The sequence below is a fragment of the Crassostrea angulata genome, chromosome 4 (genome assembly GCF_025612915.1).
Source record: "Crassostrea angulata isolate pt1a10 chromosome 4, ASM2561291v2, whole genome shotgun sequence".
NCBI lineage: Eukaryota > Metazoa > Mollusca > Bivalvia > Ostreida > Ostreidae > Magallana > Magallana angulata.
The window spans coordinates 45,494,470-45,519,019 of NC_069114.1; the positions used below are offsets into that span (position 1 = coordinate 45,494,470).

Genomic DNA, 24,550 nt, shown 5'->3' on the forward strand with positions numbered 1-24,550 from the left:
TTCAAGTGACCAGTATATGTATTATAACATGTGTATATTAATTGTATATGTCTATGAGCTGTACAGCTGTTGACTAATAAACAATACAATACATAATATCAAAGATTATTATGAAGTATGTATCAAAATTAAAGTTAATGAAGTCAATCTTAATTAATGAATGTTTTCATAATAGAACTAGAATTACTAGCTTGTTATGATTTTTATGTCCTAGTTAGTTAATTACCTGCTCAAATTATGAGTGATAGTGCACATGTGTTTCCCTTCAGGTATAATTTTGCTGCAGTTACTGCTGCTTTAGTCGTTTGGAGTTTGAACTCAATCATAGGACATTAAAAAGAAACCATTTTGCCGATTGGAGAAGATGTCAAGTTCCTAAAAAATAATGATGACGTCACAAAGTGAGCGCAAACTAAAAAATACAATATAATAAAAAAAATCACAATCACCTGGGTCCCAAAATCAAAATACGGGTTTTAAAACTCTTGTTAATAAAATGTAGCACGGTTAGCACGGATTTTGAAGCGTTTATGAATGAAGTTTGACGTTTTTGCACAATAAATCAAACACAAACATTCTGTATTTTTGACCAGTGCGAATAAAAAAGTCTTTAGATTTTAATATGAATGGATAATGAACATTTACTGGTATTATTTGAAAATTTAACTGACATGAGATTTTCTATCTGCTTTGATAATTTGTAATGAGAATGGATTCCCGTAAAGTTTCCTCCTGTAAAAGCCAAATGTACCATAAAATTTCGGAAGACGGAGACCAGTTAAAACGCGTAATGAAACGATTTTCTAGGGATTTCCAATTCACAAGCTTTTTATGGCAAAATCATAGACCCTTGGGAGATCATTACTTGGAATTTTCCGCAGCTTCATTCAAAAGCTGTTCGTCTTTAAGAATCGCGGAGAAGGACATAAAAAAAAATCCTTTAAAATTGCAGTTTTAGGCCGGAGGTCAAGATCCTTTAAAATTGCAGTTTTAGGCCGGAGGTCAAGATCCTTTAAAATTGCAGTTTTAGGCCGGAGTTGACCTCAGATCGTTATGTCTGAAGGATTTTTTTTCAAAGTTAAAAAATGACAATTATAGTACAGTAGTGTCATTTTATGTGTCTATTCAAGTCGAATTTTATAGCACAGACCTTGTTTGAAACAATCCTCCGACGAATTAATCTTAATTTATACTTAAACTTAGCATTCTTCTGCGTCGACCCGGTATATGAATGAAATCTTTTAATTGAAAAATCCTTTTCAATACTTTTTTGATAGAAAAAAGTGTTTAGAATTATAGATGAAAAAACAAAACCAGAGAGTATTTTGTTAAAATTTCTAAAGCATTGCCAAGTGTGAAAAATTAAAGTGGTAGTGTCCAATTTCTGATTTTCTAACTTGAAGATCATCGTGATCATCGTAGATCTACATGTATTTATCCCAAGACTTCCAGCAGGGCTCTTTTATTTTCAGCAACATATTGACGATGAGCTAAAATGAATATGTTATAATGCAATAATAGAATTAACCGCCAAATTCTGCCATCTGATGGTCGATTCATCGATTGATATTGCAGAGTTTGCTCTAATAAGTTAAAATGGATAATGTCGTATTCAATTATCAATAATACAGGATATTTCCAATATGTGATTTTCTTTTTTTATTATTTGTAACAATTACATAAAATGATCATTTTGTCAGGCCACCTCCGCAATCTCGTCCTTTTTGTCGAAAAGTGCAAGAAAAGTTGTCATTATTATTTTCCCTGAAATGTATTGATGTTTTCAAAATTGTTCATTGCAAAACATCCTAAAAAGGTATATACATATATGCAATAGGAAAAAGGAGAATGTTGAACACAATCCAATTTTAATCTATTTCTTTTCGTTTTAATGAAATAGAGAGAGAGAGAGAGAGAGAGAGAGAGAGAGAGAGAGAGAGAGCGATCGGCGACAGAATCAACACCTTCTTTAAGAATGTGAACAAATGATGTGTATAATGTAGCTATTCTTTTTTATAGTTTCTTAAGTAGTTTAGTAGTAGTTTTAGATTTTGTTTTCTTTGTTTTTTACTCATGTAAATTATTTTTTGGTCCTGAAGAAGGGACGGGTTGTCCCGAAAATTTGACAACTTCTATTGTTCGTGTCGTTAGCTATTTTTAGTGCTTTATATATATAGAGAGAGAGAGAGAGAGAGAGAGAGAGAGAGAGAGAGAGAGAGAGAGAGAGAGAGCATTGGAGCTGGGTCTGTAATTTTCCGAAAACATTTACAGTTCTGATGAGTTTTAAAAACTGTAATGTGTTTTTGTATAGGTTTTATCATGCTTTGGTACATGTTATTCTTTATCTCAGTATCAAAAACGATTTTAAAAAGCGGTTAAAAAATAAAAACATTCACCGAGATAAGAAAAAAATTAACTCAACGCAACATTTAAAATATTAATCGAACGCTATATTTAACTGATAACATTGTTATTCCTGCATCAGATCAAACTTTTTTGTATCACCCTTAACGCTTGTTTCATTTTTATCGCCTTCAACGAACACATTTTTTAAGGAAATCCGAAAGACGACAAGATAACGAGGTTGGCGGTCTCTGAGGAGGTTTTTAAACCTGTGTAACGTGGTTTGTTACCCTAAAAGTGTCGTAACAAGATTTTCTCCAAGTAGGTAGAAAATTAATCAATCAATCAAACGATCAATCAATCACAAGCTATACAGATCATGGACGTGAGTACTGGGACAGAGTCCTGAGCAAGATATCAAATCAATACCAAGTATACCGGGAATGTGAACGACTCGAGGTTTCCACTATATAGTAGATCACGATTTCACTGGTTTGTCGTTTATCTAGGCTGCGAAACAAATGTAAGTAGATGACAAAGTATTTGATTATTTGTTTTAAAAACTTATTCTTAGTCTGCAATGTTTGTATCATTCAAAATAAAGCAATGAAATGGCATAGAAATAAAAAATGCCATCGGGTTCTGGGCTGCGTTTTACAGAACTTCCGTCTAGTAAATTTCTAAAAGCATTTTTAATTAGTTACAAATTGATTGATTTTACTTAGAATGATTAAATTGTTTTATATAAATTTTGTCCGTTAGGGTCATTCTATGAGACTGAAAATATTTACGACTTTGTCGTCGATTATATTCAATTTAAACATAGCTCTTACTAATGAATGTATAGACAATACAGGTACGATATTTATACAACTGTATAGAAAATACAGATACGATATTTATACAACTGTATAGAAAATACAGATACGATATTTATACAACTGTATAGAAAATACAGGTACGATATTTATACAACTGTATAGAAAATACAGGTACGATATTTATACAACTGTATAGAAAATACAGGTACGATATTTATACAACTGTATAGAAAATACAGATACGATATTTATACAACTGTATAGAAAATACAGATACGATATTTATACAACTGTATAGAAAATACAGGTACGATATTTATACAACTGTATAGAAAATACAGGTACGATATTTATACAACTGTATAGAAAATACAGGTACGATATTTATACAACTGTATAGAAAATACAGGTACGATATTTATACAACTGTATAGAAAATACAGGTACGATATTTATACAACTGTATAGAAAATACAGGTACGATATTTATACAACTGTATAGAAAATACAGATACGATATTTATACAACTGTATAGAAAATACAGGTAATATATTTATACAACTGTATAGAAAATACAGGTACGATATTTATACAACTGTATAGAAAATACAGGTACGATATTTATACAACTGTATAGAAAATACAGGTACGATATTTATACAACTGTATAGAAAATACAGGTACGATATTTATACAACTGTATAGAAAATACAGGTACGATATTTATACAACTGTATAGAAAATACAGGTACGATATTTATACAACTGTATAGAAAATACAGATACGATATTTATACAACTGTATAGAAAATACAGATACGATATCTAAACAATTGTATAGAAAATAAAGATACTATATTTAGACAATTGAATAGAAAACAGATACGATATTTAAACAATGGTATAGACAATACATCTTTTTCTGACTAAGCAAAGTCATTTGTTGTCGTCCTCATTAAAATATTAAAATGAATTTCATAAGGTTGCTTTGGATTAACATTACAGCTACGTCAACATATGTTGGATGATCAACACCAACATTTGCAAATAATGCCTTCAGCATCTTTTTGCATTTATATCTGTGTATGTTGTAAGATTTGCAGATCATGCAGTGATTACTATATGCTTAAAAACGTTGAAATACAGGGTTTTTTGGACCTTGTTTATTTATGGTACATGTATGAGGAATGAATGGGGAAATGGATATTCAACAAAGAACAAAGTTGGAAATACTGAGTATTAAATGTTACAGAAATGTGAGACATCTTTCATTAGATATTAGAAAACTGTACTAAATTCTACAAAGATGTCAATCGATACAAAGCAATGTAATGAATGCAATGAATACTAGTACTTAATTCCCGATGTTTACGTAAACCTGCGTTATTTTTGTTAAAGATAACGAAGGATTGACTACATTCAGCGTTTATTTGCAATTATCATATATGTACAATGTACCTCTAGTCGCGGTAGTCCTTAAGACAGCAAAACCTATTTTAAAGCAGATATGTTGAAATACTTAAAGAACATGGGATTCCTTGAAGTGTGGTAACTCATAGAGTTCTATGCGATCTTACCATAGACATAACCGATTGATTGGGATGTAAACCTGTAATCCCACTGCTGTAAAGTCATATATGGATCAGAGCTGCGTGATCGGTGTTGTGCAGACTCATTCAATTGGCCTTAATACGCCAATAATAGAGTTTTCATAGTTCTGAGAATCTACTACAAATCTCTGCAATTTAATATTCCATAATCATGATGGCAAGCCATGTTGTAAAAAAGAAAGAATATATTGATATTTCCTTCAGCTCTGTAATAAATCTATGAATTCTGTATAAATCATTTAACGAGACCGGGTATAAATTGGTCTGCCCTAGATATTTAAATGAAATTTCTTACATGAATTTCTACCGAAATAATTATCATTTTAAAACAAAAAAATCAAACATTTCTAACTTCTGCCCTAGTGATTTTTTCCTGTTCTACATATGAAGGTTATTGCTAGAAGACATCACAAGATCAAATAAAAAACCTTTTACCTCCTGGTTTGTTCCAGGGGTCTTATCAAAGTTTTATTTGTATGCCCAATTTCTCAGAAGTTATCTGATAATGGCTAATTTTTATTTGATAAAGGCGAAAATGGTGACCGTTATAGTGTTATTAAAATATTCAAACATATTTAAGTTATAAAAATATATATAAAACCACATATTTAGGCTTATACATACAAGTACATGGATACTGTCTTGAAATACATGTATTAAAGATATATTTAGTCGGGACAAGAAAATGTGACAGAGGGCTAGGATTGCTGAATCCTCTTCACGTTTTCGACCCGAGCCCAAATATAGCTTATATTTCATGACATGTATGTTTAATCTACAATATAATATAAATTTTACGCCTCAAACGAGCTATTTTTAACAAACTGCGCTGAATATCTGCAGTTGAAATTATAACGCCATGGCGTCAACCAAGCAAAAAAAAAGAAGTGATGTCACAATGCAAATAAAACGCTGCGCGAAAGGGTGCGTACTCGAACTGTAATTGGCCTCGTTCAACATTTACAAACTCGTTCTGATCTCCGTTTCACGTATAAGCTTCTGCATAAATATTGCTTTTAAACTCTATATACTTTGTGATATTACCATCTTATAGTGAGTAAAAATTATTAAGGGGAGATATTTTTAATTCAAAATGTACGTACTTATAGGTTTTATGAACAACTTAGGGAGGCCTGGAAAGATGAATGCCCGGTAAAACTGTTTCACCAGGGGGCCGCCAAATTATTGATATTTCAACATAAATGATGCTGACAGAGACCTTACTCTATAATAATACTCTCGGTTGATAACCAAACACCCAGGTGATTAAAAAAAGTTGTCGAACTTCGCACCTTCAACAAAGTCAAAATAATACACATGTGGTCCAATATGAAAACGTTACTTAAACTGACTTATTTATACCAAACAACTGACCAAAACTGTTGTCAAAGGTTATAGAACCAATAAAAATGAGTTTTTATATCTTGTTTTGCATGAAAATTGCGCACAAAAGTGCAGAATAATGTCGTTTTAATCGCTTAGAACCGCTGTAGAACTGCTCAGCTGCAGACCTAAGGAATCAAGCCTACCTACACATTATAATAATGTCAAACTTACAGACAGTGAGTTATTGTGAGGCTTATCTAAAAAAAGATTTAATATTCTGAAAAAATATGAAAAGGGTTCATTGATGTCCACCATATAACCACTTTTTGAGGTTGAATTGTTGTTACATTAGCTTTCTCTTAAAATAGGGTACCCTATTTTATTAGCAGGCATGGGAACTATTATTAAAACAAGAAAAAATCCTGTGTCTATGGTGGCACATTGACATGATATTAATGTTAATTCAAAATAAAATGTGTTGAATGTGACAGACATCTCTTTACCGGTCCTGAGTTTGTTTTATTAAGTTCTCTAAGTATAAATTAAAGTGAATTCTTTTAAGAAGTGAGGCGAGGTACAAAAATTGTCTTTCATGTAACTTTTACAGTGCTAAAATTGTTGTTTGCAATAATATTAGTTGTAGTGACTAATTGTTTGAATTTTTTGTAGCTCTCCTTGCGCATGCCAATTTCTGTAAGAACTAACTTTAGTTTTAAATGGAGTTCAGTATTTACATTAGATCGTACAATCTTGGTTCAAAAAAGGAAAATATATAGATGTCAAGAAAATGCACAAAAAAAACCCCAGGATTCCAAATAAGAAAAAAATATTCTAACAGATGTTTTCGAAAGTTTGACCGCCAATATGTCGGTTTATATTTATTTCATATCTTCATCTTTTGGTCTAAGGGCAAAATGTTGCTCTTTCTGAAAGAAAGCTGGCATTCTGTTGACAAAGGAGATTACACCCTTATTCAAAAAACAGGGTTCCTTGTGAGGAGAACTCAATCATTTACCTCTTGTCTTGCGCTGACAGATTGGAAATCTGCTTCTTACGAGAGTGTCTGCCTCCATGGTGGATTGGAGTTAATGTGGGTTTATTCATCGGGCTCGGAAATCAATATAAATTTTTAGAAAGCCGTTTTGTTCTTCGCAGCATCCTCCAATATTACCAGACTGTCAGCAGACCGTCAATTTAGATTACAGTAATCGTTCCTTCCCCCCGATAAGGACCTGATTATTTGTACAAAGATGAGCAATATATTTCTGCATATAAATAATAGATTGTATTGATTTATTCGAATGATGTTCACGATGTTGCATAACCAAGGTGTTATCAGATTAATAGAAGATTAGAAATTCCTCTGTATAAAATTACATTTGTTATGCGCAAACAGAATTAATATTGTTCTCAAAATATTTAAAAAATACTGTGATTTGAAATGTCCAATTCATTATAAATGGCTTTGTTTAACACAAACAGGGGTCTCGTCTTCTTTATATGTCATTGAATCGCGTCAACTGTTTTTTTTTCTAAGATGGCTTTACTACCACTTATTCTTTAACTGTTGAACATTTTTATTTTCAGAATCCACCTTTAATGGCATCATGTAAACTATAATGTGTTCCCTTGTCATTTCTAACTGCTGCACATAAAGTTTACAACTGCTCATTGATAATAATCAAGGTACTAAAAGTACTGTACGTTGTAACTAAAAATGGCGTCATAAAAGGAAATTGTATGTAACGAACATGAGTGTACATTTTTTCAATGTACATTTAAAACGCCTATCCATTTTACGATCTACTTAGTCAATATACTAAATGACATAGATATCAGAAAATAACAATCGAAATTGATTTTAAAAAAAGGTTAAACCCAAGATGACCACAAATTTTTAATTCAAATGAATGCATAATTATTATGATGATAAAAGTTTTTATGAAATCGACATTTACATCTAAACAGAAGAGCAAATAGAGAACACTGGTTTGATCTAAACATCACACCGTTTTAAACATGCATGCGCTCATATCAACCAGTCAGATAATATGCCCTTTGAACAATAGTCGTATGAAAAAAGTGAAGTTTTCAACTCACTGCTTTTGAAAATGAACCGATAAATCTTTATTTTAGAGAAATCAGATACAAGCATCGATATTTATCACATATTTTATTAGACTTGCAGTATCTTCATATCAATTCAATTAGCAATTTTCCGGACACCTTTTCACAGTTCAAACTCATCGACATATTATTTTTTATGTCTGAATGTGGAGTGAGTCGACCTAGAAACCACACCTGTCTTAAGACAAGTTATTTGTAACTGTTCTTGAATGATTTGACGCAAATTGACATCATTTTGAATAAATCGTATTGTACTATCAAGCATATAGCCAGAAACTCTTGTAATTTGCGGGCTAATGCATATTAGCTATCTACATTGAAGAACACGGTAAAAGTCTTACAAGATTTGTTTGACACACGGAAACATAATAGATTACACCAAATGAGTGACCGCCAGAAAGAAATGAAGAAAGATTGATTCGTTTTATTGAGCAAGAAACCCCTTAGATACGATGTAGTCACATTATTTTAACCACACATTGTTAGTCATACAAGCCACCATGTGAGCACTTAAAACTATCACGTGACCTCTTGACTGTCTCGTCGAAAAAAATCATGCATTTATCAAGATATGATTGATCATTGGTGATTTTGTAGATTGAAATAAAAACATGTTATTACCTTGTCAGATACATGCTAAATTTTGTGGTGTAAACAATTTTACCGTCTTTTAAATTGGAAAAAATAAAATTTTATGTCCATAAAATGTTTTATATGCCATCGTTCTTCGTTGTATTAGCTGTTAAGTTTTTAAAATTGTTGAGTTCTTGATTATTGTTCAATATCTGTTATCTTCGAGTTCTAAATTCCATCGGGATCGAACTTCCAGAAGCTACATGTAAAACTTTTGCCGTTTAAATCAGTTTTACCACGAGAAGTATTAAGAATTGTGAATATAAAATAAATGTAAGTTTAAAATTTAATGCATATCATAGGAAGTATAATTCTGTTTTACTTGGCTCTAACAATGATGAGGAGATTTTAATGTTTTAGTATGTTAATTTGTCCAGATATAAGGTGAAACAATAACAAGCTAGTAAGCAATGTGATTATACTACTAGTATATCGTAAAAGTAAGTCTTGTGGAATTAAAACATCAATGATGGAACAATTTTTTCCGATTTGAATATTACTCAAGTCGTGAATTCGAAAGATTAAGCAAGCGTACAATGCAGTTTGTACTTATAAAAATGTTAAATAAATGGGATTCTTCTTATGATGACAACAATGTTGGTAATTAAGATGGGTGGTTTTACGAGAACATTCAGATGTTCTTTTTCCCGTATAGCTATAGATCTGCAGCTAACAAGAAGATGATGCATATAGCAAATTTAGATATTTTGGGATTCTCCTTTTATTTATGCCCTTATTTCATAATTGTCTAAACTATATTGTTTTGCCTATCGCCACTCTAATTATAGTCATATATTATTTAAGTTGCGTGCAAGGCGATTGCAACCCATCGTAAACCCGAACCAATACTTAGTGATTGTCTGACAAAAATTCTCCAGACAAATCAAAATGATTTGCAATATCTGTAACAATCTGCACAAAAGCATGTTTTTGAGCCCACGGACTCTCTGTTTGACAATCATCCCTCCAACCAATTGATCTATTATATGCGCAAATGATTTTCAGTCAAAATATAATCATAAAAGCATTCCGTTTTTCTTGTAAAAGGACTCTTCATAAACTTTAACGGCCACAATAAATCTGTTTTATCTGTTACGGCTAAACATGGCTGTGACCATTAGCTATCAAGCGGATAATAAGACTGATCCATTTCTTGTTTGAGACATTTCTGGGATTGGGTAATATCTTCATGTATGGTTTGTTGGTTTTCTTGACACCTGCATACTTTATAGCGAAGAGTTATGCAGCAAAAATGGTCTTTCTTTTTATTTTTTTCGAGGGTGTGGTGGGGATGGTGTCTGTCGATCAATGCTCAAGGATCCACAATTATTGACCCATGTTGTTACACTTGTAATTGAAATTGATCGACAAGCGTTTCTACATAATTTATTTCTCAATTTTGCATTATTTTATTGTTAGACAACTGTAAGCGCCAATTAATAAAAAAGACAATACTGCTTAAAAAAGAGGTCAGGAAAAAGTAAAATCATATCATGACTGACAGATGATTTATACAAACAGCTGAAACACCAAAAATAACATGAAATTAACAGTACAACTGGGCATATCATTTATAAAATTCCAACAATACATGCCACAAAACAATGAATGTATTTTCAGCTTTGGTGCTGACAATAGCAATGCATTACCTGCATGTGCTGTTCTTTGGATATGCTCACAGCAGATTTGGCTGCTTGCTTCAATAGACCAAGGGATTTTTTCAAAGAAATTGCTAAGTAATATGGGTTAAACGGCCGCTCTAATGGTTACTGGTAATTCAAACCGACTACACCATCATCGCTGTACTTATATTATTTTATATCAGCAATATTTTTTATCAACATTAATATAATGACAATCAGAACTCAAGTTTAGCTCGGTCAAATAGCGATACCTATCTTTCGTCACCAGTAACAGTTTTTTTTATGAACCCTTCTTGTCGATTTAGGTGACTTTAAGGAAATAGTTCTTGGAAGTTATTGACATGTCTGGAGACATAGGTCTTAACACTTTAGCGGCCAGGGGTTATCTCTCAATAAAGTACCGCCAATTTTCCAAATTAACTCTCATAAAATAATTATTCATACCGGAGAAAAAGAACATTTTCGACTTATCACTTTATTCACTGATCACGTATTAGTCTGAATGCTGTCGATAAAGTATGAATTATTTTGCACTATTACATCAAATGCAAGTCACTGCCCTGTTTTTCTGGTCATGTACTGTGCTATACAGCGGTTTAATCGTGTCAGTGACACACATACATTGTAATTATAGAGAGGACACTCATTTGTTAATTAGTTAAGGATCGTTTGCTCAAATAATGCAAGTCATATTTATTACTAAAGAGAAGGATAAGTGGGAATATTTCTTTTAATTTTATATCAAACGTGTAAACACTTAATGGTTGATTTTAAAAAAAAAACCTCTTTTTTCGGCATTTGATCGAATTAGATTTTTGATTCGAGTTTGATGATATTGCTTTCGAGTAAAAAAGAACCCCAAGTGCGATGAATTAATGAAGCACACTGAGATCGAAATCTTTATAGCTATACCTCTATTATTATAAGACACCCCTAATCAAAGTTTAATTATCTTATTTTAAAATAGTTCCATTTAAAATCTGTATAATATATTATCCAATATAGCTTTTATGAAGGTTTTCTACTCAACATAACTCAAAATGCATATATTACTTGAAAATTATTGAAATTGTTAGTATGGTTTTTTTTTAATATTTCTTTAGCCGACAAATCTGACCTGTTTGCACTCATAGCCGTGTATCACCAAATTCCAGACTCAATTTTATTCATTAATCAAGACACATAGATTTTAATCAGTGGTTACAGATGAACTGTTGAGGGATTTTCATATCATCGTTACGTGCACCTGTTCCTTGAGTTCTTAACGATAGAGAGGTTAGTAGTATGTGTGAGTATACTATTAATTACTAAAGGACTGATTACAATGGAAGTTTAGCAAGGTAATCCTTTTTTTAATGATATTTTAGGCTTTCGAAACACGCTGATTCTTTGTAGTTTTTTTTAGAAGAAGATACATTCATTAGTCAGCCGAACTCTCTTTTTTGATTAAAATACTTTACTTTGGAGTGAATGAACTTTGTTATTTACGTGTAAATACTCTATCCCCCACCCCTTTCAGATTTTGTTTTCTTTTAGTATATTTGATTTAATAATCAGATCTGTTGAGTTTTTGAGTTTCTGAAATTGACAAAGAAAACAGTTATCATAGCAAATTGCTAGTTTTAGAATCGTATCGGAGTTTACTTATCCTTCATAGCATTGTTGAGACCGATTGTTGACTGAGATTTGATTATCTAAAATCGTTAGCATTGTTAAGATTAAATAATTTGGCAAGAAACAATTATTTCCGAAATGTTTCGCGGAACATCATTGGTAAACCGTCAAAACATTACTCATTTTGCATTGTGCATATCTCTTTGTTCACTGAGTTGTGACAAAATCTTAATTTTGAGCTCTTCCGTGGTATTTGAGATTAGAATGAAGAGTTGTAGAGAGTGTGGTAAAAATATAATATTGGAAAAATTGTATACGACGAAAATGTATATATAAATGTATATATAATGCCCAAATTATGAAATCATTTTCTTATCTTATTTTCGCAGAAACGACACAGTCAGATTTATCAAATTATAAAAATTATTAAAACATAATAATAGGGTTGTATAAACTTTATTTAAAAAATCAAACAAAACACAATTACTTCAAATAAAAGTGAAAATTAAGATCTGTTTAAAACAATCAAGTATATAGGTTGAAGTAGAAATGACGAGATCTCATAGTAGTGTTCTAAAGTTAGCTTTTAAATACATGTATGCTCCTCACAGCTGGGCCTCTTTAACAAATCGATTTTGAAAGTACATTGGCGCTCTCTCTCTCTCTCTCTCTCTCTCTCTCTCTCTCTCTCTCTCTCTCTCTCTCTCTCTCTCTCTCTGGCACATAGGTAACATCTTTAACATGAATCTGGTTAATTATCGTTACTTGGGTCTAAATCATACCGCGATAATTATCCAGCACAATATGTTTTCTAATGGTTATTTTAACCAAAGACTTATGCTGATATGTAATCAACCATTTTCCCCTTTTGTTTCTTATTTTAGACAGTCCTATTTTTTATGCAGCTCCCTGATGATTCGTCCACATGCAGGGGAAAAAATATCTGAATGACTCGTGTGTTTGTTCGTTTTGAGATACATTTTGCTGCCCAGTAATGATGTAGACATTTAGCCTAGTTATGTGGCCTAACACGATACTAGAACAAATATGTCATGTCAAATATGGATAACTAACACGTCTAAGTGTGATGAATATATATGATGAGACTTCTTGACGATGTATTGTTTTGCTACGAAATGTCAAATAAGCATTCGCCTCTTCTGTTCTTCTCATCTCGTTTCTCAATGGAAACCTGTATATGACTTGGCAGTTGTGTCTAAAAGACATTTTTCAATATTCTCGCTTTCTATCGATTTTGCAATAAATGAAGGTATCATTTGATTGTGTCATTTAGGTCACAAGTGTCAAAGTGCTTCATCATTTACAAAAGATAAAAAAACCCATTAAAACCCGTATGAATGGTCTGCAAGATGAAAAGGTTAGATTGATATGTCGGTTGTCATGCACAAGCTGTTATTAAGCCAACCTTAGGGATTTTTATTTTGGCAAAAGTTTGCGTGATATAAATAATCAAAGTTGGATTAATTACTATTTGTTGTCGCTCATTATATAGATAAAAGAATCTCCTAACATCACTCTTAACATAATTTCCACATACAATCAAAGAGTTACAAAATTGGACATGATGCAATCTGCTGCAGATAATGCCAAGAGCAACTAAATGGTTTTGATGGTGACACATAAAATGACACAGATCACACTTTCATCACAAACACGATTAATAATGTCAATTTCGAAATGATGTACCAATTACACCGCATCAAAGCAATAAACTAACGTCCATGCATCATGCAGCTCACTGAAAATATATACATGTGCCAACAGAACAGAATATACTATTTAAGTCAATTGATAACCTTATGCTTAAAGAGAAGCGTTGTGGTTCTAATAAATGCTTGCATATTTTTAATGACAACAACTGCATGAGTAGATTCACAAGCTTTATTTCTAAAACTTGTGGAGTTAGAGTGCATTATGTGTGCCAAATTTTCAGACTGCATTATGTCACGCTTTCTTTTATCAGTTTCGTAAAAGGTATGCCGTTAAATTCTAACAAATTAAAGAACAACAATAGATAAATCTTATCTTTGATAACTGAGCCCTATCGACTCTTCTTTTGTTTTTGCCTCTTATAAAGTGGGACCTATTTTTGAAACCATTTAATGTGTCTCCTGCTCCCTAAGGGTCGTCTAAGAAATGAAAATATTTTTTACTCTTATGTATCTATTTCAAAGACACTCTTATAAACCAGTTAAACTAATTGTTAAATTACAAATAAAAAACATTTATTAATTAACAAGGATCATGCACTTAAAGACGTCTTATTAAACAACCTTTCTTCCATTGCTTAATAATTATAAACAATAAAAGGAAAATTGATTATGACATTGAATAAAAATTAATTTAAGGATTTTTATAGTGTATTATAACAAATTTGCTCCTACTCCTTACCTCAACAAACTACTGAGAACTTTTCAGTAAAAACATTCTGCAAGATTGTTCTTCGAAGATTTAAAGTAAAGAATTTACATCCATACTAAATTGTTGGTTTAAAAATCTTTAATTGAAAAAACATATCAATTTGGCATTGATTATCTTGATAATATGAAAAATGCAGCATCACTTTAAAAATATAAATAGCTGTACGTTTTCATTTTGTTTTAAGCTCAATGTTAGACATTAATAATTTACTACAGTCATTAGATGTTAAAACAGTTTCTTAAAAAATAAAGAGGAAAATTATGTTCGACTTAATGAAGCCTATTGCTCCCCTTTGGAGATCTCCTATACAGCGATGACAAATAGTGTTACAGATTTGATAAATTAAAAGTACAAAAGTAAGTCGACAGCTTTTGATTTGCAAGATAAATTTTGACATTCTAATTTCTATTTATAGCGAACTAGCAAGAAGAAGAAAAGTTTCCTTGAAACAAAACATTTTCTACTATGTGTAACAACCGTAAACAAAAACATGGCACGTACCATGTTTTAATTTTAACAAAAGAATTGTGAGCTCTGTATATTTCATATAATCGACAACTGACATTTAAAATGTTGCCTTTAAAAATACTCTGAAGGAGTACAACAACAACAAAAAATTAATTAATTTTCAGCTTTTCACTGAATCGTCACCTTGCCTCCTTAACATAAACATAGTTATACATATGTATAACGTATGTAGATATCTATGACAACGGGCCCTGTAGAATTCATGAATGTATGAAAAGACGCTTTAAGTATCATTACAAAGTGTTCTTGTTTCTGTATTCCTTTATCAGCTGTAGTGGAGATATTTGAACTTCTGTGTTGTATGCTGTATTATATGACGAATCAATATTGTCATTTTATTTTCTCATCTTTAGGAGATATAATGGCCACAAACCTACAAAAACTTTAAATTATCTCACTATGAGAAAAATTCTTTACCACCACCCAACATCTGCGACCAATATTTTTTTCTTTTAAAACTGATGAGCTTAAGGTTTTTAAACACTAATGATCAATACTTGCTTTTTATTTCTAACTTTTCTTAAAGGACAGTCACGTTTACAGTAAAACACTGTTTCTCCATCTTTTTCTAAAGAAATGGATACCATAAAAATAATCTGTTTTCATTACTTTGACATCATTACTATTTTTTATATAAATCACATCAAATATGGCAGGTACTCATTTTTCCATTTACTTTACATTATGTTTTATTTGTAATTCACATGTGTTGTTGTCTGCATTTTCATTATCAGTAATTGCCTTCCACATTCCATAGATAATGAAATTGGTTTGTCTTGCATTGATGTGATTACTTTTTGTACGATTTTTAAAAATTGAATATTTTGGAACATACAATATTAATAAGTACACAACGTATAAAGTATCTAAAAATTTGTTTAAAGTAATGTTAGTGATCAAGAGTCATGAATGCCCCTGCCTTTACATTAGTGTTAATTTGAACAAAGGCGAAATCAACTGTTCCGTTTTAAAAAATTGTCTGTAGATTTTGTTTAGTAAACAAAAAAGTTTATCATTTTATTCATAGAAAAACAGCCTGAATGATCGTAAAAACTGCTTCAGCAATTATTGATACTTACATTCCAAGTACTTGTAAAGTCATTGGTTTAAAACCATTGATTGCTTTCATGAAGTATAATGTACAACCAGAACAAGCAGCTTAAGATCAATTTATCAGTTCCTGTAGATATTATATAACGCTCTAAAAGTATTCTAATTTTAAAACGATATAAGAAATTTTCATAGCTGCTTTAAACCGTTGTATAAATTGAATTCCCTATTGTTAAACTGCTTGTCTAGAATTATATTGCTTTTTTGAAAGTACATTTTACAAATTTTTATTAAATTCCTGCATAAACTATCTATAATCATAAAAACATTTTGTAATTGATTCAGAGAGTCAACATTTTTAATGCCTTAAAGGACACACTAAAACGATACTTGATTTCGGAAACTGCACCTCAAACCATTGAAATAAATTACACTTTGGCGCTGACATAATGATCCCGATAATTGTTCTAAATAGGTTACTGCTATTGCAAGCAAATGTAAGATAATAGTAACACAGGGGCACATGATTGATATTAAACAGTATATAATCTTTTGTAAATATTTTCTCATTTTCGATTGTTAACACAAGCTTTAATGAAAACAACCACAAAATTCATGGGCTTTTTGTTATTAAGTTTTGTTTTTGAAATTGCATAACTGAGAATTGTTATCGTTGTTATAAAAACAGATGTTTAGCTTACCTGGACAAATTATTAAATGGGATTTAAGATCATTTAAATGAAAGCTGATCACGTGTTTTATCCGTTTGTGTTTTCTCGATCCGAATATTAATTTCATGTTTCCTTGCCCATAGCTAATGTCTTGAGCAAGTTTGATCCAATATTTCTGAAAATTACAAAATGTTAAATTGTATTAGCTTTCAATTTTGATCAAATGAGGTAGATAAGAGGGGTAAGTCTTATATAAAGAGGTGATACTACGTAATAATAAAGAAACGGTATGTATCCAGGACTACATAGCTAGTATTAGATCATTTGCATAATTTTCCATTCACATACATATACACACAGGACGTTTTTTCGTTAGTACATACCATTGTTAAGCAGGTAAGAACAAAACACGCCCGGCCAAGCATTCCTCTACGTTTCCAATTTACTGTCTTCTTATGATGCATAGCATGATCTAATTACAATCTTATGATGCATAGCATGGTCTAATTATAATATTATGATGCATAGCAATGTCTAATTACGAAAGCCGAGAAGGATCATTCGAGATTCGAGATTCGAAATTCGAAATTCGAAATACGAGATTCGAGATTCGAAATTCGAGATTCAATATCTAAATTAACCAATCAAATCAAGGATCTGAAAATATGTATCCTAGCGACATCAAACTGTTCTAAATAAAAATCATACGTACATGCTCTTATATACAAATAAATGCTATTTTCACTTCTCCCTACCTAACTAAATAATTATTTGTATTTACTTTTACACAGAATATCTAAGTAAACTAGTAATAATGCAGTGTGCTTCGCGGATCTAAGTAATTTTGTTTGCCCTGGTGCATTTCCACCTGATGCGTTTGAACCCTAAGGTATTTCACCACCAAAAATAGTTTAAAACCCGGCTTTATTCACCCCTTTTGTGTACCCCTTTAAATCCAGTGGATGAAAGAAAAGGAAAGCAAGTCGAACTCGATGAGTGCGAATACCTGTGTTGAATGAATGGTACAGTAGGATATGCGCAAAAAAGTCCCGTCTACTCTTTCCAACCCTATAATTATTGGAATATTTAATCCGATTATAAGAGTCAAATTAAAAATCAAGTACGGATATGTACCTGTTTATCAAAAGTAAAACAACTCATAATTTATCTACAGTGCATCGTTATGGAGCTACACAGAAAGTTTTATATTAATTTGCCGAGCCAAATAAAAAAACCCCTGGAAAACGAAGAGAAAACAAAGTGGGGACAGAATAACTGACAAATTAATTAGGACTATATAGCCCCCCCCCCCCTTGAAATGTATATACTGAAAACAGATTATTGGCGTACAACATCCGCACACAATTTAAAGAAAATTTCATGTTTTTTTTTATCATTTTCGCTGGCTAATGTAAGACATCACAAATACCCCAAACCCCCTCACGGAAAAAGGAAATGCTAGGTGATGAAAGAGAGAGAGAGAGAGAGAGAGAGAGAGAGAGAGAGAGAGAGAGAGAGAGAGAGAGAGAGAGAGTCGATGTAAATCACAGGTGCGCTAACACCGTTAAAATTAAGGCTTGCTAGTTGGTCTGCCGTACCCTAGGTTCCTCCTCTCTTTTCTCGTTTTAGAGGCTTAATTATTGTGTAAATATGCTTGAAACAAATCAAATCAATTTCAAATTCTAAATCAAACTGACTTTGACACTACAAAACTCTCTCTGTGTCTGTCTGTCTGTCTGTCGGTCGGTCGGTCTGTCTGTCTGTCTGTATGTCTGTCTGTCTGTCTGTCTGTCTCTCTCTCTCACTCTCTCTCTCTCTCTCTCTTATCGACAATGGCATTGCCATACCCTACAATACACTATTCTTATCTGGATTTTTGTCTTTGAGGTTGTAAATCATTATATCTTCTATGGTTTAAAACTTTATCATAACCTATATTTTGACATGTCGATTATTTCATTGAGTTTCGTTTCATAGCTAAAACATTTAGATTAAACAGATCTTTCTTCGCGAGCCGATTTTTACACAGTTTGGGCGAATACACTTCGGGTTAAAATTGTTTGGGGGGGATACATACAGGGCAAACAAAACCACAGTGACTTAGATTCGCAAAGCCAACAGTGTTATTTTTAATTTAATTTTTATACTGTGTGGGGTTAATTCATCAATGTTAATTTAACCATTTTATAACCACTATATAAGAGCTATTAAGACATTTATTTGTAGGAAAGAGCATGTACGAATGATCTTTATTTAGAACAGTTTGTTGTTGCTAGGATACAGGTTTCAGATCCATGATTTGATTGGTTAATTTAGATATTGAATCTCGAATTTCGAATCTCGAATCTCGTATTTCGAATCTCGAATTTCGAATCTCGAATCTCGAATGATCCTTCTCGGCTTTCGTATCTAATTATTATATTATGATGCATAGCATGGTCTATTTACAATTTTCCTCTCAGTCTGATACTATGGAAGTCATCAGTTGTTCAGCAGTTGTAGCCGGTTTGTCTTCCGTCACAATTATGTTTCAATTGCACTTTCATACAATGTTTTAGATATTCAACATCGTAGTTCAGGTGTGCGATGTAGCCCAGTGGTCTCTTGATGATGATTATGTAACATGCTTATACATTAAAAGAGTATTTGATACATTTCCTCAAATTCCCAAAACCCGAAAATAAAGATTGATTATAAATAACATCTGTGTTGACTCTACTAGAAGTATTTATATTTCTTCTTTATTAAAAAATTGGAATATGTTTCATAGATATTACGTGACTGCATCGGAGAATATGAAACGATCATTTGAAGGCCAAACAAAACAATAATGCGGGCTGATAACGTCAAGCTGTTCGATAATTAATCTCAAATTGCCAGACCAAGTGAGAAACAGACATACAATATATTAATGATCACAACAAAAATAGAGACAAAAAATGAAGGAAAACAGACGCAGCTTCTGAAAAAGTCAAGTCTTTACCTAAAACATCACGTTTTTCCCTGTTCATAAGGTCAAAATAAGCTGTTCTTTGTATAAATATTGTCGCTTTTCGGATTCATACATCCTTGAAGTCTAGAAGCAGTAAGTGCTACATGTACAACAAGAATTCAACATTACATTAAAAGAACGTATTAATTTATTCCATTGGAATCACTGGAAAAAGAGCAAAAATGTTAGTATTTATGTCGGCTTAAGTTTATGATTCAAAAATGAGACAGTAATCAGACCAACAGACAGACAGACAAATCAACGACGATAAATTCGACGCCCTATTTTGTCATATATCGTTGTTTTCGGTAAACAGTTACACCATGATGTATGATAAATACTCTAGGGTAATGTTAATGAACATTTCTATTCATTCATGTTGACTTTATGAGTAAAAACATCTACAAACAATGATGCTTTTACTTCCAAAAAAAATACAAATAACCAAGATTGATAAGCTGCAAGGATTATAAATATATCGGAAAAATTATTAACCTTGCAAAAACAAAAAAAGGATAGAACACTGTCTAAGATAATTAATTATGCCATTGCCAAGGTGGTATATTTGCACCCGCTTAAGATGCAGTTTCGTAAAAATCCATATATACCAAATGATAGACAATTGTCTAGAGAGTATATAAACACTTTTGTACTTAGTGTTTTCTCACTTTACCGGTGAAATATAAAAAATATTAATATCCCATAGGAAAATAAGAATTCTCATAGGAGATATGATTTTCCTATAGGAGAAAAGATAGTTAAAAATCCTATGATTTTTTTAAAATCTAGAAATCTAAAAAAAAAAAATTACTGACAAACCTGTGGATATAAATCATATAATTTCACAAATAATGACATTTTGTTCATGCTGTAACCACCTTTTAACACCATCGGTGATATCAACTATATATATATATATATATATATATATATATATATATATATATATATATATATATATATATATATATATACACAAACTAGCTTAACGCTTCTCAATACTAACACTGCTTCGGTTTTTGTACATATAAATTGATGGTAGGTCACACAAGGAAACAAAATTTGAGTATAAAAGAATCGAAACTTTAACAGAGACAGCAACCTTGCTTTTCAATGAAAGTTTTTACGAATTCAAGTAAAAGTTACAATGCAGCAATGGACACATGGTTTTAAGGATTGTAGATGAAATGATTTATAATTACATGAACAAGCGATAGAAGATTCTTTCATTATTTTACATCGCTTGTAGCAAAACATGTCACAAACAAAACTGGAATCCAAGCCAATCGATAGCAAAGTAAAATGCAAGATACCAAGCAGTATTTAATTAAAAATTATAATGAAAATAGTAACCGCAAAAAGCTACCAAATTATCATACCGGGCTTATTGTGTTAAACATCTGTAAACAATGTTGCTTTTATTTTCAGACACACAAAAAAATCAAGATTGATATGCCGCAACAATTGTAAATATCTCAGAGAAATATACTTTTGCATCCCTAAGAAGAGATTTATAATAGACATTTCTTACTTCTGTAAATTTTTATTGAGTTATAATACCTTATGCCACGTACGTGTGACAAAAACCAGTATTTACCAAGTGCTGCCATTATGTTAATCAGAGACTTTTTAGAAACACACATTTAAGTATTAGATTTTGCTCTTTGAAAATTGAAAACACAGTCATAGTGATTGTTTTACTGCCATTATAATTTAATTCATTGCTTTTCAGATGGCAATTTGTCACTTTACATAAAACGAGAGCGTACTTAAGTAGGACTTAAAAAGCATCCTACACTTAAGACAGAAACTAGAAGCGTGCCTAGCTAATTCGAAAATTCCATAGCAAAAGTAATGCTGACTTAATTATTATGTCTTAGATATTTACGACATTGAAATATTTATGTACTCATTTTATATACTCAATACTCATTGAGATAAATATTCATAGTTTTCGCTGGTACCCTTTGCAAAGGAATTAACATCCCCAATAAAATTGTATAAAACCTTTCATTTAACATTATTAGAAGAAATTCAACGAAATTACATCTTAACAAATCTTCATAAAATTAAGAATTCCCAAAATTAGCAAAAGAAATATTAAAGATCAAATACTAAGTATATCAAATTGCGAGTAGTTCATTGTCTTTATGTTATAACGACAGAAGTAAACATTTTCAGAACAAATATACCAATAAGCTTACAAAATAGTGTTATTGTGGATCAAGCCTGAGTGATAACTTAACAGTCACATGATTACACAGGACCCCTGTCAACTTTTATTTACTACAATGTAAGGATATTTCAGATTAGACTATTCTCGCTTTATTCTGAACAACTTGCCAAAATAAAAATTGTAAAGTGACTAAAAAATGTTTATAGATAAGATACGGTCTTTAAAATTATTCACGAACATACGGTTTTAAGATTGATCACAATCAATGCATGTAAAAATTGCTTTCATAATAAACATAAAGGTAAGAAAACGTCAAAAATAAAAAAAAAAATCAAATATTGAACTAATATTCTCACGGAATACAGACAAATCATGCTGATGGCTCGATATGAATTTATGATCTCAGGTTTAACAGTCGGTGCTTGATTATTGTTTTACATGCATATTGCTGTTGCGTTTTACACTTGCTCCATCATTTAACGAACAAGGCACAGACAACGAGCTATGTGCAATTTTATATCGCCATTAGCACACACATTTGTACTAGGGACATTTTTAAGTATGATGAATAGTATCAAAATATAATACATTTTGCTCAAATTATCCTAGCCCAGCGGGATTCTAGTCATAGTATAAGTTTGAAAATGTAATTAAGATTTACTTAAGCACGGTCTTATAACTCGCTACCTTTTATAATGCAAACCTAAGCCCAAGGCAATACAAGAAGTAATTCTTAGAGACATGATCTAAATACAATGTGCATTGAAGTATCACTGAATATCAAAAACGTCTGACAGGGATTCTGTCGTATTTTATCATAAAATGAAAATTTATTGATAAAAAGTATCAATTCAGAGACCTTTAAGGAAAACGGTGAGTGCAATTTCCTTCTCCTAATAATGGCCTTTGGTGATTTGTGACAGATTTTTTTTATTCAAGAAGTTGTATAGGAACTAACAGATTTTTAGATGTAAAGCATATGCTTTCACAAATTATGAGATTTTTTTAAAATGTTTAACCCCTTTGTATATATAGTCGTATAAATGATGGTAGCCATTAGATGCAAACGAACGTATTGCATCATGGGTGATACCAACTACATATGAGAAGAACAATATAATATATTAGTTTCAAAACTAGCTAAGAACTTATCAGTGCTAACTTTGTACACATTAATTAATATGTTTGGTCATAATAAATACAACAAATATTCAGTGTAGAAACATTTAAACTTAACCCTGACAGTGAACATGCTTCTTCTTTACAGCTCTTCCGGGTTTAACTAAAACTTTAAATGCAGCATTTGACACATAATTTAAAGGATTTTACATGAAAAAAATTATAATTAGATGTGCAGGATAATGAAAAATTAATGTTCTCATTTCTTTTACATCAATTATAGAAAAAAATGTCACCCACAAAACTAAAGGCTAGGCCTATTGATAATAAAAATAAAATGCCACACAGTTTTAAGTTAAGAATACTAACAACAAAACCCACCGAAATTTGCTACTTAATGTATCCTGTGCCTATAATTTTTATATCATAACACGGTCAATATACGATCAAACATGTTAGTTAAAACAAAAATATCACCAGGTCACATTAAATAGTATATAGATACTCCAGTTATCTCTTTGATTGCTTGTGACTGTGTTCAGTTGATATTTGTTGCCAGCGTCGCTATGACAATGTTAATTCTACGACTAGAAACACGGTCGCTCATAGTTATAAGAAATCTTCTGGAAAAAGTGCGCTCTTACTCTGGCCAATGTTAAACATTTTACAGTAGTTTCAAGCTTTCCTTTAATCAGTATCTGAGATCACAATTTTAAAAAACGGTTTGTCATGTCTGAGGGAATGAAAGTATTCATTTTCATACTGAGATGATGCAACGCATCAAGGATATACAAATATTCTTAACCTGCTTTCTTGTTATTTATATTCAACTACTCAGGTTTTCAGATCAATTTTAAAAGATAAGTTTAAAATTTATAATGCTCGTGATAACATAATGCATAGATAGCTATACACGTGTTTAGTGCTAATTTTTACATTATTTCGAGGAAAATTTTGTTAATTTGGGATTCTATATATAGAGAATAATACCTACCCTTTTCCATATCACAGCTTGTATCAGCCCGAGACTCCAATATCAGCCCGAGGGCCGAAGGCCAGAGGGTTGATATTGGTCGAGGGCTGATACATGCTTGTATCAGCCCGAGACTCCAATATCAGCCCGAGGGCCGAAGGCCCGAGGTTTGATATTGGTCGAGGGCTGATACATGCTGTGATATGGAAAAGGGTATCTATTATTATATTTATTACTTAGTAATAAATTTAAAAGGAAAACCCATCAACTTGAACAAATTGATTATTCATACCATTTGAAAAAAGTCTGGACATGTACATGTATTTAATAAAAATATGAGTTCTTGTTTTAACAAATATGAAGCTACAGAACGGAATTTCATCAGGTTTTAAAAGTTGACTGCTTTAAAACATTTGCTAGCATTTGAAGTTTTCAACTGCACTTAAAAATGTCGAATGTAATTGAAAATGTGTAAACATGC

At 31.6% G+C, this 24,550-nt stretch overlaps 1 protein-coding gene across 2 annotated transcripts in view; it reads left to right on the forward strand.

Annotated features, from left to right (window-relative positions):
• The first annotated feature begins 2,763 nt into the window (after positions 1 to 2,763).
• Positions 2,764 to 24,550, forward strand: part of LOC128180829 (5-hydroxytryptamine receptor 1D-like) — a 39,644-nt gene continuing 17,857 nt past the window's right edge. The window contains exon 1 of one of the 2 annotated variants that reach the window (XM_052848985.1): positions 2,764 to 2,866. The gene's annotated coding sequence lies outside the window, so the exon portion shown is untranslated. Of the gene's footprint in view, positions 2,867 to 11,792; positions 11,845 to 24,550 lie in introns of those variants that run through there. The other variant, XM_052848984.1, reaches the window with a different exon arrangement.